This window comes from Mixophyes fleayi, chromosome 7 (assembly GCF_038048845.1).
Source record: "Mixophyes fleayi isolate aMixFle1 chromosome 7, aMixFle1.hap1, whole genome shotgun sequence".
NCBI classification, from domain to species: Eukaryota; Metazoa; Chordata; class Amphibia; order Anura; family Limnodynastidae; genus Mixophyes; species Mixophyes fleayi.
Genome location: NC_134408.1, coordinates 106,683,533 through 106,698,218, shown reverse-complemented (window position 1 = coordinate 106,698,218; position 14,686 = coordinate 106,683,533). Strand labels below are relative to the sequence as shown.

The 14,686-nt window shown below is 40.4% G+C and overlaps 1 protein-coding gene across 1 annotated transcript in view; it reads left to right on the top strand.

Annotated features, from left to right (window-relative positions):
• The first annotated feature begins 4,257 nt into the window (after positions 1-4,257).
• The window catches only part of ITGB2 (integrin subunit beta 2), a 94,483-nt gene continuing 84,054 nt past the window's right edge, over positions 4,258-14,686 (top strand). The window contains exon 1 of the mRNA XM_075180254.1: positions 4,258-4,344. The gene's annotated coding sequence lies outside the window, so the exon portion shown is untranslated. The remainder of the gene's footprint in view (positions 4,345-14,686) is intronic.

The window sequence follows — 14,686 nt, the reverse complement described above, 5'->3', positions numbered from 1 at the left end:
CCTTGAAGTGGGCTCCATGAATCATCAACTTAAATGTAGCCCCATTGATCATATCTCGTGTTTGAGACATGGGGCTAGATTTACTAAGCTGCGGGTTTGAAAAAGTGGGGATGTTGCCTATAGCAACCAATCAGATTCTAGCTTTCATTTATTTAGTACCTTCTACAAAATGATAGCTAGAATCTGATTGGTTGCTAAAGGCAACATCCCCACTTTTTCAAACCGGCAGCTTAGTAAATCTAGCCCATGGAGTTGACAGGGGTAAGAAGCTGCTACAGTTGCCACCAAGTAGATTCACTGACTGAACTTGATGGCTCTTAATTGCCTGAGAGAGCACTTTAAAATGGGCTCTATATAATGTGTGACATCCTCACATATGTGATGCCTTCTGCTTGCTCCACACTGGCTACCCTTCGCAGGGCTTGCTTTGAAGGGATCTAGTTGTTCTCTATCTTCCACCCCCCATGATAGATACGATGTGAGCCCGAAGGTTTATTCCCCTATATGGAGCTGATTCACAATTTGCTTCCAGCAATAATAGATTTTGCTGTAATTTTTTTTATTGTGATTTATCCAAATAGTGTTATCAAATGTCCTTTACTTCATATCACTTTCCTATACATTTTTTGTCTTCCCATTACTGTTTCACAGGCTACAGTGGCAGGTCAGGACTCTGTACAAATTACAATTAATAGTATTTACATTTCATAAATATACCTATTTCCTACAGCCATCACTGCCATTAAATAATTCATATTCACATTTAATAAATAAACTCACCTCCACATTCAATAGCCCCCAAACCACCCCATCTTAAATTAATAGTCCCCACTATTAAATTGCTCCACCATCGCCTCACAAACTAGCACCTATTAATTAGCCACCACCTATCTCTCACACAAACTAAATTTCCACAAGGCCCGTGTTCCATCACACACATATTACTGTGCCCCTTCATCATCACTATGCAGTGCCTCCTTATAATCACACTGCACCCTCCATGCTGCTTTTCCCCCCTTCACTTAGCCCCCCTTCATCACACTATGCCATGCTGATTGATTAAAGATTTGAGGGTTCTGTTGTTAACAGTCAGCTGCAAGCTGGCATAAGGCCACCGTTAAGATATGTCAGATGAGTTTATTTTGGCTGCAAGGATCCCTAACGGAAGAAGAAAGAGTTTAGGATCCATGGGGACACTGATTTCTTGGACAAATGAAGCCAGAAACAAGCCAGCTTTAGATAGTTCCTCCAAATATAAATGAATGTCCCTTCCAAGGAACAGCCCTTCCAGCATAGGTCTGAAGCATTGGATAGCATGTTTTTGGAGGTGAGTTAGCACGTAGTACCAGCGATATAAAACTTTGTAGATATTTTATTTAATTTTACAGCATATGGAAACTCACACCAATTATCAGCATCAAGAGCCACCCTAATGTCTCTCTACCAGGCCAGTTCATGGGGGTCAGTCTGGCCCTGCATGGTAGGGCAGAGCTCCAATTAGAGTGTAAACCTCCCATTGAGGACTGATGCAGACAGAGGGATTCGAAAGAGGTGAAAGGATGAGCAGTGAGCCGTAGCTTGATTGCGTTGTGAAAATTACAAATTTGTAGATATTGGTAGCAAAATTTGGCAGGGGCATTAATTTTATCCTAGATATCTCTTCCCACAATAAAACTGGGGGAAGAGATAAGTGTGAGTGATGTCGCTTAAAAATCTAACCCCTTGCTTGGGGTGAACATAGTGGGTGTGAGGCATGGTGGAATGTCCAGGGAATTAAAAAGTGTAATGACCTGGGAGGGTTGGGGAGACAGGTCATATTTCTGAGAGAATGAGTACCAAATTGTCAGGGAGTGAGAGACAGTGTGGTGGAGCAAAGCCTGTTTCGGGAGGCTGGCCCGTGGGAGCCATAGGATAAACACGGGAGAGAGCAAACCCTGACCCTCAGCTTCAATGCTGAACCAATTCCAACGGGAGTTAGAGCAACACCAGAGGACACACTGAGCAAGGTGGGCAGAATGGTAGTACTGTCTAAAGTCTGGGATGTCTAGGCCACCACTCTGTGAGGACCTCTGTAGAACCTTAAGGCGATCTCGAAGGCAACTACCCAACCAGATAAGCTGTGAAGTTGAGAATTGGAGGAATTTGAATATGTTCGAAAAGACGTGGACAGAAAGGGTCTGTAACAGGTGGAGGAGCCTGGGGAGTATGTTCATTTTGATTGCGTTGATGTGGCCTATCGAGAAGATGAGACAGTGAGACAACGTGTTAAATCAGATTTAACTTGGGTTGGTGTTACTCAGTTGGTAATATAGATTCCGAGGTTGCTTATCTTTTGGTGTCGCCAATTAAAGTGGAAGATCTGTTCCAAGGAATATTTATCTGGGCTGGATATGTAACAGTCCAGAACCTCTGTTTTATCTGGATTGATTTTAGAACCAGAAAAGTAGCCATATAAATCAAGTTCGCCAGAAAGGAGAGGGTGGAGGTAACCGAGTTAACAACATAGAGTACAACAGCATCGGAATATAGCACCAGCTTATGCGCTGTGGTATGTACTTTAATACCAGAGATCTGTTGGTTAGCACGAAACCTGGCAGCCAAAGGTTCTATCATAAGGGCGAAAGTGAGCGTCAAGAGGGGGCACCCCTGCCGCCAGCCATTTGAAATCCCAAATGTTGTCGAGGTAATGCCATTAGCAGAAATGATAGCCAATAGGGATCTATATCAAAAATCTACCAAAGATGCCCATCAATTTGAGGACTCCACCCATAAATGACCAAGAGATGCCGTCAAACACCTTTTCGGCGTCCAGTGCATTTATCAGGGAGGAGATTTTACAACTGTGGATGGAATGTATCAAGTCACTGGTCCTCCTGGTATTATTCGGGCCCTGCCTACCTGGTATGAAACCCACCTGGTCGAGATGAATGGGGGATGGCAGGAGCGGATTTATCCTAGTGGCCAGTATTTTAGTGTAGAGCTTCAGGTCGACGTTGAAAAGTGATATCAGTCTATAGCAAGTGCACACAGTGTGGTCCTTACCAGGTTTTGGGATCACCACAATCTTAGCCCAGGTGGTAACAGGATCAAAAGAGGCCCCCGCTAGTATTTAGTTGAAAAAAGAGGTAGTAGTTATTTTATTTCATTATCAATTTTCATTATGCATTTTGATGTGACCTCTCATTATACATAGGTTTGTAAACTGCATTCTGTTATGTGTGTCTACGTACAGCAAGTACTGTGTAGGCAGAGTGTATTTACACCCAGATTCAAACTGAAACATATCTTGAGATATGCTTGGATTTGAATATGGTCACAACTTTGCTACATGTTACATCAATGGGTATCTTAACAATGAAAATGTGTTTTAAATGCATCACAATAAACCATGTCATACAATTAAATGTGATTAAAACACATGTTAAGAAACCAAGGGGTAAATGTATTATCGTCCGGTTTTGTCAACTCGCGGGAGTTCGGCGACTTGACAGCTTAAATTTAAAGCGGCGCTGCCTTGTAAAAGGAAACTTCCCTTTACAAGGCAGCGCCGCTTTAAATTTAAGCTGTCCACATACAATGTGGAACGCACGCCTCTCACTCGACTGGAACCATACGGGACCGCATCTGTTGTGCAACTTTCTTGTTGGAAATAGACTGTTTATCCACTGGCCGCTTCGTTTCTCAATACCAGGACTAATCGCAAGTATCGATTCTCCTATGTTAATCAGCTTTAAACCGATCTATGCAATACTGGTTTACGCTATTGACTCAATAATACGGACAGCATCCAACCACCACTCCTGGACATTATTATTATCCTCATCCAGATACTGTTTTACTTCATGCACAAGCGATTCTGTATGGTGTTATTTTTATCATGGTTTTATAATTTTAGCAATATGGTCTGTGAGAATAAAGACAATCTTTTTTATTTAGACCCTCAGCCTCCATATCACATACATGTAATTCTTATTTCATACCTATATTGTTTATCTGTCATATTGCTACATCCAAGCTATATCATTTTCTTCTTTTTACTCTAACGCCTGTTAATCTCTTTTTTGTTTTTATTTTTAGTCTTGAAAACTACTAGAGCCCTGTTCATTCCTCCAGTTCAATAAGTTAGAGCTGTAATGGAAATGTATATGTGTAAATGTGCATTACTTAAGTCAAGGGAAGGGTTTTCATATAGTAATTTTATTGTGAAGCAGTTCTTTCCTCATTATTTCCGTGCTTTGGTTTCCTCTTTTCTACCTTCCGCTTTCAGGACTTAGTTGAATAAAGATCATACTGCCTAAAGCAAGAATAGGACAGCTGCTGAGGTCCTAAACATCATCTCAGAAGGTAATGGCTGGTAACTTGTTTCCATTGCAGTAGCTAAGATACAGTTATATTGTATATATGCCAGTGGCAGGTCGTAACACATGTAGATTAGTGGGATGTAGCATCATTTTTCATGCACAAAATTTTTGGGGATTGTTGTAAATTCATTTTCTATTGCTGGCAGACTGAAAGAAAACATAATCAACCATATCCACTAATTGGACTAAAGTGGATATTAAGCGCATAAGAAAATTGAACATTTTCTGTGATTGACCAGCATATTTTCAATGTTATTTGTTACTGTAGTGATTAATAAGACATTTTATTTAAAATAAGTTCAGATTTAATTCGGTAATACTGGAACTAGCTTGTCAAGTTGGGTCATTGTGTAAGAGAAAGGCATTTTTATACCCTTTATTAGTTTAACCTTCAATTCATTTTACAGATTAGTGAAAGATTAGTGTTTCTCCTTATAGTTTTAGAAATTATAGTGATATACAGGGATCCATCTAAAATGAGAGAGGTATATGGGCTAAAACATGACAAGGCATGTGGGATGCACTCTCATGACAAGCTGGATGTCATGCAAAGATGACATATGAGTAGAGATTAGTGAGTCCATTCATCCAAACTTAAATTCAGACAAGCTGGGTGTGATTCTAACACTATATATTCACTTCCCATTATTTTCTCTTTCACTCATATTGTGAACGTTTACTGTCCTCGATTCTTCACTTCCCTACACAGCTCTGCCATTTAATTAGGGTCACAGCGACAATTTGTCTTTTTAAAGTTACCCTTGTTTTTCCAACAAATACCCTAATGGGGGATTTAAACTGTTATATACTGTATTGTACCTGTGACAGAAAATAGTTTTTTGATGTAAAATGCCTTTTATTTGATGGAATAACACAGCAGTCAAGTTGTAATATACCATTTTTATTTATTTATCAAACATATTCCACAATGGGGACGGGATGAAAGTAATGTAACGTAATGTATTGTGCACACAATAATTGTGTGTTTGAAAATCAGTTGGTGAGTTGCAAAATATGGAAACCTTAAACCTTACTGAAAGCCAAGTAACATTTTAGAGATGTCCAGTTCCCAATCACAGTATTTTTTCACGGTTTATACTTTGTATATTAATAAAAAAAATCATAATAGTTTGGGGGAATGTCTATATGTACGCCGCTGATAAAACATTCTAGCTCAGTTCAAATTAATTGTGTATAGTTTGTATGAATTAAACGTAAGAAATGAATAACCGATGTACCCACGTATTCCTCCTGCTCATCAATCCCATGCATATTAGATGCTGATTGTGTAAAGTTTATTTATAGTTTTCCAGGACTTTGATGATTCAAATACATATTGCAATATGTGGGCCTGATTCATCAAAGAACACAATTTGCATTTTTGTTTTTGCATTGGATGGAAATTGCACACAAGTACGCAGTATTCAAATACAAGCGGATCTGAGGAAATGTTTCTAGCTAAACACGTGTATAGGTACACTCTACCTATCATCACATCCTCCCATTCTCGGTTACAGGATTTTTTCCGGGCTGCACCCACATTGTGGAATTCACTCCCACACACAATAAGACTTTCCTCTAGTCTTCAAACCTTCAAGCGTTCAATGAAAACCCACCTCTTCAGACAAGCTTATTATATTCCTCAACCCCCATCTTAATTTCCCTAGATTACCCTATTACCATCCTCTACACAGCTAACGCAAGACAACAACCCTCTGACCAACATTGCAACACACACAGCCCACTCAATACTTTTACCTTTGCGTTCTAGCTGGTCCATTGTGCAATATGATGTAGCACGTGCCCTTGTGTTTCTAACTCCCATTGTCCTATAGATTGTAAGCTTGCGAGCAGGGTTCTCTTACCTCTCTGTCTGTATGTATTACCCAGAATTGTCTTATTAATGTTTGTTCCCAATTGTAAAGCGCTACGGAATTTGCTGGCGCTATATAAATAAATGTTGATGATGATGATGATGATGATGATGATAGGGCACTTGCAGTCAGACACAACACACTGCAGGATACGCACAATGAATATGTATCTATAAAGTCCCATCAGAACGCACAGGATTTTTATTTTATTAAAAACATTACCACCTGCTAATAATATAAGTAAAAAAAAGTTTTTTTCTCATTCCCCCCCTTCATGAAATACATATTTCAGTATGTTATTCTTCTCTATTGTACATGAAAAAAAATATTAAATACATTTACACCTGTTAATAATATAATCATTCCTAAAAATGAATTGGGGGAAAAAAAGTTGGTTTTTTTTACATTTATTAGGTCATTATTAATGCCTACTGTACATAAAATGCATTCTTACAGTTGCATTTTTACAGTTATGAGCTTGGCATGCCCTTACTGTACATTGACTATGTGTATACGCCCCTTCCCCTCCCCGTTCCGCCCATGAAGTGTAGGCTGTCGGAAATGTCCTTTGCGCTTGAAGATAAATTGCGTGCACTTGCATTCAGTCACTCAGTCCATTTCTGAAGAAGTGCAGAGAAATTTTATACAAAATACGGCATGTGTCTGAGTTTTGATTCCTTAATGAATCAGGCCCTGTGTGTTTAAGTCAGAATAGAGTTTATACCAACTTTTCCTAGAAAATGAAAAACTGGGTGTTTTCGCCATAGATTGGGCTTCCCCCTATCCTATCAAATGCTCCCTGCCAGTCATAGCTTTTGGCTGGTATTTCCACCGATTGCTTTAACCAGGTCTGTCAGGCGAAAGCTTCCTCAATGCATGGGAAATTCACTTTAACTTGTATCGCCACTGTCCTCCTATCGTTAATGCCATGTCAGGATGGCGATAGGGGATTTTTTGTACAAAGTGGAGCTGGAAGTCCCAGTCCAGTTTCACTGCTGATACGTGATTCGGCAAGCCACGTCATGCACGTCATGCACGCCTCTGCAAGGTTTTATTGATAAATTAAAGAGATAAGACGTTTTCTAAGCGTTAAGCGGCAATAGAAAACTAGTGCTATTGCTGAATATTAAGAAATAAGCCTGATAATCATTTAATTAAATGTGAAGTCTTTCAATGCAATTTTACATTTACTAAGATTGGAATTGAAATCAGCTACAGGCACCAAAATACTTGCTTGCATTATTTTCAAAATCAATAACTGGTTAGCCTTCTGACACTCAGATATTTGAAATCTGACATCTGACAATGGCTCAAACGTTGTTGCTGAATTGTGTCACACATGCCCTGGTCATATACTTAACATAATAGTATAAGGATTCTTGCACACTTACTAACAGGTCTACTGGGGAGAGGGTTGATTTTATATAGCCATTTATCACCATGATTTATTATTAAAAACTTGCCGAGGCAACTAATTACGTAAGTAATTTGACCTCGCTTCAAAAGAGCTTTAAGGTGCATTTATTAATCTGATTTAGAAAAACATAATCAGGACACAATAAGCCCTGATCCATTCTGCCAAATCCTGGCTGGTCCACCCAGGGCATCCACATTCGGGCAAACCCATTCCCACTTATTTTAGAGCAGTTTGTTAATTCTCTACAAAATTCAAGAAAAATCTGAAAAGATTTCCTTATTAGGAGCCTAAAACCAGCAGAGTGTGTGTATGGAAAAAAAATAAAACAGTTTTTCTCCACAGCCACTTATACAGTATATGCACCTAATTGTATGACTGTAAAATGCTAACAGTTAAAGTGGAAGTGAATCCACTATTTGACATGACTATGTAGTACTGATAATATACATGTAATAACTGGAGTGTTATTACTTAACTAAATATGTCCACCAGTCTCTCTCTCACTTCTCCACAGCAGGCTGCCAATAAAGAAACAAGCAGACAGTCAGGTGTAGCTAGGTAGAATTGCTTTGCAGGTTGAATAGGCTGATTCCAACATGGGAGCAGGATTAGTGATATCAAAGCAACTCAGTCTAACTTTTTTGACATGTGTCATGTCTCATCAGGATACTGTCCTACAAATGTGGGAGGAGCTTCAGCTGTCTGTAGTAGAGTGTGGCGGTAATGCTGCAGTTGAATAGCAGCTGAACACTTAACACTGCATTTTACCTTCACGGTTCTTATCTGAAAAAATTTTTTGGGGTATTTAGTGGCACTTTAAAGTCATGCAGTTAATTTCACATGTCGGGTCTGATTCATTATGAAACGCAAAGTGAACGGAATTTGCCCTTTTTAAAAAAATGGACGGATATTGCACGTGGATACGCTTGTATTTAACAAGAAGAGAATCTCAAGAAACGTTTGAGTTGAATACAGATATAAGCACGCTCTGCCTCCACGGCACATGCCGTATGCAGCCAGACACAACACCCTGCAGGATACGCACAATGCGTATGTGCAATGTAAAGTCACATTGTTAAAAACATTAACACCTGTTAATAATATAATCAATACTGAAAATAAAAAAAAAGCTTTTATTTTTTTTAATTGCTTTCCCCCGTGAAATACATATATCAGGATGTTATTAATCCTTATTTTACATAAAATGCATTTATACAGTTGATCATAATTGCAAACACATGTTTTGGCATGCATAGGTGACCGTTATTACTATCAGACGGCACTTGCACCTGTCCTGTAGCTGGTTCAAGTGATACTGCTAAAAATCACGTACCTCAGAGATGCCCAGAGCATGATATGGATGGATGTGCGTGCACTTGACCTTGGCTTGCCCTACTGTACATTGCCTACGCGCATGTGCCCCTACCCTCCGCCGTTCCGCCATTGAAACCGTAGGCTGCCGGAAGTGTTATTTGCGTTAGAACATGTATTGCATGCACTTGTGTCCACTTGTGTATAGTACATGCGATAGGTCTCTGCTTGCGCAGAAAAATTTTATGAAAAATATGGTACGTATCGTCATTTACTTTCCTTAATGAATTAGGCCTGACATGTTTAACACTAGCTTACCTTGCAATCCTAAGTATAAACAAATGGTTATATTTAGAAAAGTATCTTTTGTGTAAAAATGTTCTATTTTCTTTTCTTTTTTATTGTCTTTTACACCATAATTACCCACAGTCTTGCAACATTTCCTACTTTTCGATTGACTCCCTGTGACAAATGTTGAAATGTTGATGTCATGGATGAGCAACATAGTTACAACATTTACACTTTATCTTAGAATGTCTCACTTTGTGACAATTTAGAACAACATTAATTTAGAACTGTTTAATAAATGTGTAAAAAAAATCTGCAGCTCCCAATTTAAAGAAAGAGCATAAATAATAAATAAAAGTAACAAATAGTAGAAAATGGCAGAATTATATAATGGTCATTATGAAATTCTCAAAACCTCTACTCTTGGTAAGCTATGCTTTTCTGGGTGTCGAAAAACAGGAATGCCACACAAAAATCAGGACTGTTGGAAACTGTTCACTCTGTGTTCCAGCTTTTCATTAGTTCACTTCCATATATTTTTCCAAGTTCATATAGTGAATTTCTGGTTTGTATTACAAAATTGTCCCTTTTGTATCACATTTGTTTGACAAAAAAGACAATGTGCTACAAAATTGTTGCAAAATTAATTTTGGGGCCCAACTCTAAATTTTATACACTCTATTAACAAAATTATGTGTCAGGGCACAAAATTAATTGTGCTGCATATGAGCATTTTCTGGTTTTCATGTAGATGGCACAATATGTTTTGTTTATATAACTGATTTTTGTAGACACAATACACAGATGACAAATGGAAAATTATACACACACCTCACAACATTTGCAACCAACAAAGAACACTTATGATTTGCATACATATTATGTGCTGCTTTTGACTATGCTTTTATGCATATTTCTGTAACTCAGCAGTCTTTCATGTGCAAATGAATATTACATACCAAATGCTGCTACATGTTCTGCAAAATACCAAAAATCATTAAGACACACAGGTGCTACTATATACTTAGGAACCAATCCAGCTGGTTTATGCTAAAAAAATATGGAAATAGAATATAGGCGCTTTCTATACAGGCCCGGCACTTCCATTAGGCAACCATAGGCAGTTGCCTAGGGCGCCGCTACCTGCAGGGCGCCACTGACTACATTTTCTAATCTAGTCAGCGGTGTTTTGGTGAGGAAGAGAACTTTACAGTTACATCACCTACAGCAGAACGCGAGCGCAAGTTTGTGTCCCAGCCGAACAAACCGGAAATTTGGCATTTGGAACGCACGTTGCGTTCCAAATCACAGGAAATCACAGAAGACCCATTCAACGGGCCGGAGTCAGCGGTGCACCGCATTCATTTGAAAGAAAAAACTTATCATATGGGGCTTCTTTATGTTTGTAAAGATCCTGGACTGTCACCACTTTCATGAGGGACCTTTTTATCTTTTTTCATTTGTAAGTACTTCATTTATTTTTCACTATTACGGACCTTTTATCACTTGTGCATGCACATTTTGAATTACCTATTTGGTATACATTTTATCCCGACGGGAGTTTTTCTTGTTTTGGACATTCATTTGATTGGTATCTCTTTGGATTGGACTTTGCCTATTTAGTATTCCATCTATTACATTCCTTTTCTCTTTTTACAGCGGTGTTTGGGACAGAGTACAGCGGCAGAATGGCGCCTCCAGTTTTGGATTTTTTTTAATGGATGCGCCCGGGCCGCGCCCGCACTCACACATGATCACTGGCAGGGGGTGGTACCTTGAAATTTTGCCTAGGCGCCGAGAACCCTAGCACCGGCCCTGTTTCTATAGAGAAAAAAGGAACTCTAATAAAAATATGTGAAACAAAATCATCCAAAGGATATAGAAATAAGAAGATATAAAATAAAAGTCCATAAAACAAAATTTAAATGTTTTTCAATATGTCCATCTTGTTGGTTACCTTCCCCTAACGATATTCACAGGAAGGTGAGAGTATAGATGGTGTCTAAATATCCAAACAAAGTAATTAATTGTACCAGATGTTCATCTCCGCTGGGCTTTAAAATGACAACAGCCGAAACTTCTTTTCAACAGCGTGATGATCAACAACAGATCTTGACGGCCAGAGCTTAAAGTTCGATGGGACCCAGAAACATGAATAACCACATTACAGCAAATATTGGTCGGTTAGCGCTCTCCAGGGAATTTGGGGAAGGGAATGCAGGATGCTGCCACTGCCTCACATGGAGATAAGCCTGTTCACTCCAAAACAATGAATCCAAAAAATGCTAAGAAGAGGCTGGGTGCAAGTAGGGGGAAAATATACACACACAAGGATAACAACAATATTTGAAATTAAAACTCTCAGTAATAAGGTGCATCAATTCCTATGCCACTTCTATATGCATAAAACCATTTGATGACAAAGTTTTTACAACCATAATAATAATGTCAAATCCGTTATATTCACCACCACTCTTTCTTTGTATAAGTTCCTTATGTTCTCCTCACCGATGATATTACATATAGGATAAGGAAAAGAAAGAGGGAAAAACACTCACAGTGTAATATCATATTAAACATTCCATTGTTTAATCTTCAATAAAAGATTAAAAACACTCACATTTTAACTGTGAATGGGCTCATCTAAAGGTATCTTTATTTAGTTCCACGTTCACTCCTTGTAAGTCACGGTAGTAGCACACACTCGCGTCCCAGATGTAATCACCCGTCCCGGGCTTTAAAGCACAAAAGGAGACTCCGTGACGTCAAAGGGGCGTGGTCCGCTATGTGGGTTGTTTCAATTGGTCCCTGGTCCCAACGTGTTTCGTCACATCCTGTGACTTCATTAGGGGATATGTGTGCCTAATAAACCATCGACTGACCAATAGAATGCCAGCGATTCCGTGAATTCGGACTATCAAATTTCTCAATGAGCCTCATTACACTGATATTTTTCTCATAGGGGAGTGCATTCCTTCCAACATTTGCCAAAAAATAAAAACAATAATCAGCTCAACATACAGTGTCTTTACCATAAAGATTCCTATACATCGGTTTCCACTCACATTCCATACAATTGTTTATATGTTTTTACCTATATTTAATTTATTTATTTCCATTTTTGGACATAATTCCCAATATGGTCTTAAACATAAACATGTGCAGATCTATTTATAAATCCCAAAAAATTTTCAGTGTGTCATTAACGCCCTAATTAATGAGAATATATTGTAAAATATACATTTGTTATTTAATCCTGATGGTGTCTGTGAGGACACCGGGGTTATTACCAAAGCTCTCTAGATACCCGGTCCTCTAGGTTCACAGGTCACACAGGTAAGGAGACAGGAAAGAAATAATAATCCCTTTTATTAAACAAAGTGCACACACTTAGTAAAATACAACAGTGCTCCCCAAGGAGAAACTTGTTCCCCCCGCCAAATATATCAAGTGTCAGAAAATCACCAGTGCAAGTAAAACTCCCCAACAAAATCCCCAGCAGGTTACCTCCAAGCACAGAGTCCTAGCAGGCCCAAACTCCTGGTAATAAAATCCACAGCTGACAATCCAAGTGGGCCAGGGTTTCTGATCCTTAAGGTGGGTCTGTGTATCTTGCTGCTCCCAGCCGCTCGGCCAACTCTCCACCAGCTTGGTGGGACCCTGGATATCAGTCTCCCTACGGATGTAGGCTCACCAATTCCCCAGAATCTGCGAGTGTCTCCCGATGGAGTGGTAACAGAATCAGTCCTAGAGGTACACTGTCCGATCTCTGTCAAGAAGCTCCTGCCTCAAGCATTCCTTTAAGGCCCTGCGAGAATACGGTTACTCTCTAACAGGTCCTTGCTGTCTCCAGATTCTCCAACAACAACCCCCATCCCCCAGACAGCTCCTTTTTGGTCCCTTCTCACCACCCCCCCCCCACTCACTGTCCTCTTGTGATTGGTGGTGTGAAGAGTTTGGGTGGTAACCGGGGTGGAAATAGTGCATGACATCAGTGGTCACCCCTTGCTGTGATGGTGCCATTCAGACTGTGTTGCAGACTTGCTAGAACAATAGTTAGCAAACAGGGAGAGACCCCCTACTGATTTTAGATAAGGTCCTGACCCTCCTTTTTTTAACCCGTTCCACTACTTTTTGATGTCACAGGGTCCACAGCTGATTCACACTTCCTGTGAGCTGCCTCTCCCCTCCCTCTCTGGACACCACAGTAATAACAGATCTGGCCACCGGGCGGCATTTAATAACAGAGTGGGCCATGGTTGTTCAATTGGCCCACTGAGGACAGACCGGGTTGGCACGATATTCTCAATATAAGGCCCGGGTCTGTCACATACCTCCCCCTTATTAAATCAAGGGGACAGTTGGAGTCTGGTGGTCGGGCTCCAGATGTTCTCCTTGGCACGGTGGGTTCCTTAATGAAGGGTTCTCCTCCTCTCTTCTGGAGAGTCCGTCCGCATTTGAGTGGTCTTTTCCCTTTTTGTGCGAGATAGTAAAGTTATAACCTTGTAATGCTAAACTCCACCGTAATAACCTCCCATTTTCCCCAGCAGATCTTTGTAACCAGTAAAGGGGGTTGTGGTCTGTAATTACTGTGAACTCTTGCCCATAAATGTAGGGTTGTAATTTCTTTAGGGCCCACACTATGGCCAGGCATTCTTTTTCAATGGTGGCATAGGCTACCTCTCTATCCACCAGCTTTCGGGATAAATAAACTACTGGGTGCTCATGCCCATCCTCCCCCACTTGGCTGAGCACAGCACCGAGTCCACACCCTGAAGCATCTGTCTGTACCAGAAATCGTTTCTTGAAGTCTGGGGCTGCTAACACTGGGGACTGGGTCAATGCTGCCTTCAGAGCGTCAAAGGCTCCCTCGCACTCTGGGGTCCATTCTATACGTCTAGAGTATTTTTTCTTTGTCAAGTCAGTCAGGGGCCTGGCAACAGTGCTATACTGCGGCACAAATTTTCTGTAGTACCCTGCGATCCCGAGGAACGCTCGTACTTGCTTTTGGTTGGTGGGTCGGGGCCACTGAACAATGGCTTCTACTTTTGCCGGTTCAGGTCGTATGATTCCCCCACCAACACGGTGCCCCAAGTATTGCACTTCTGCCATGCCCATGAAGCATTTGTCTGGGCGAATGGTCAACCCTGCCTGCCTGATTCTCCTCAGGACCTCTGACACCTGCACTAAGTGATCCTCCCACGTCTGGCTGAAGATGGCAATGTCATCTAAGTAAGCCTGGGCAAATTCCTGACACCCCCCCAACAGGTCATCAACCATCCGTTGGAATGTGGCTGGAGCATTTTTCATCCCAAACGGCATTGTCGTACATTCAAACAATCCCAGTGGGGTTATAAAGGCTGACCGCTCCTGAGCCTCGGGGGTGAGGGGAATTTGCCAATAGCCCTTACTCAGATCCAAAGTTGACACAAACT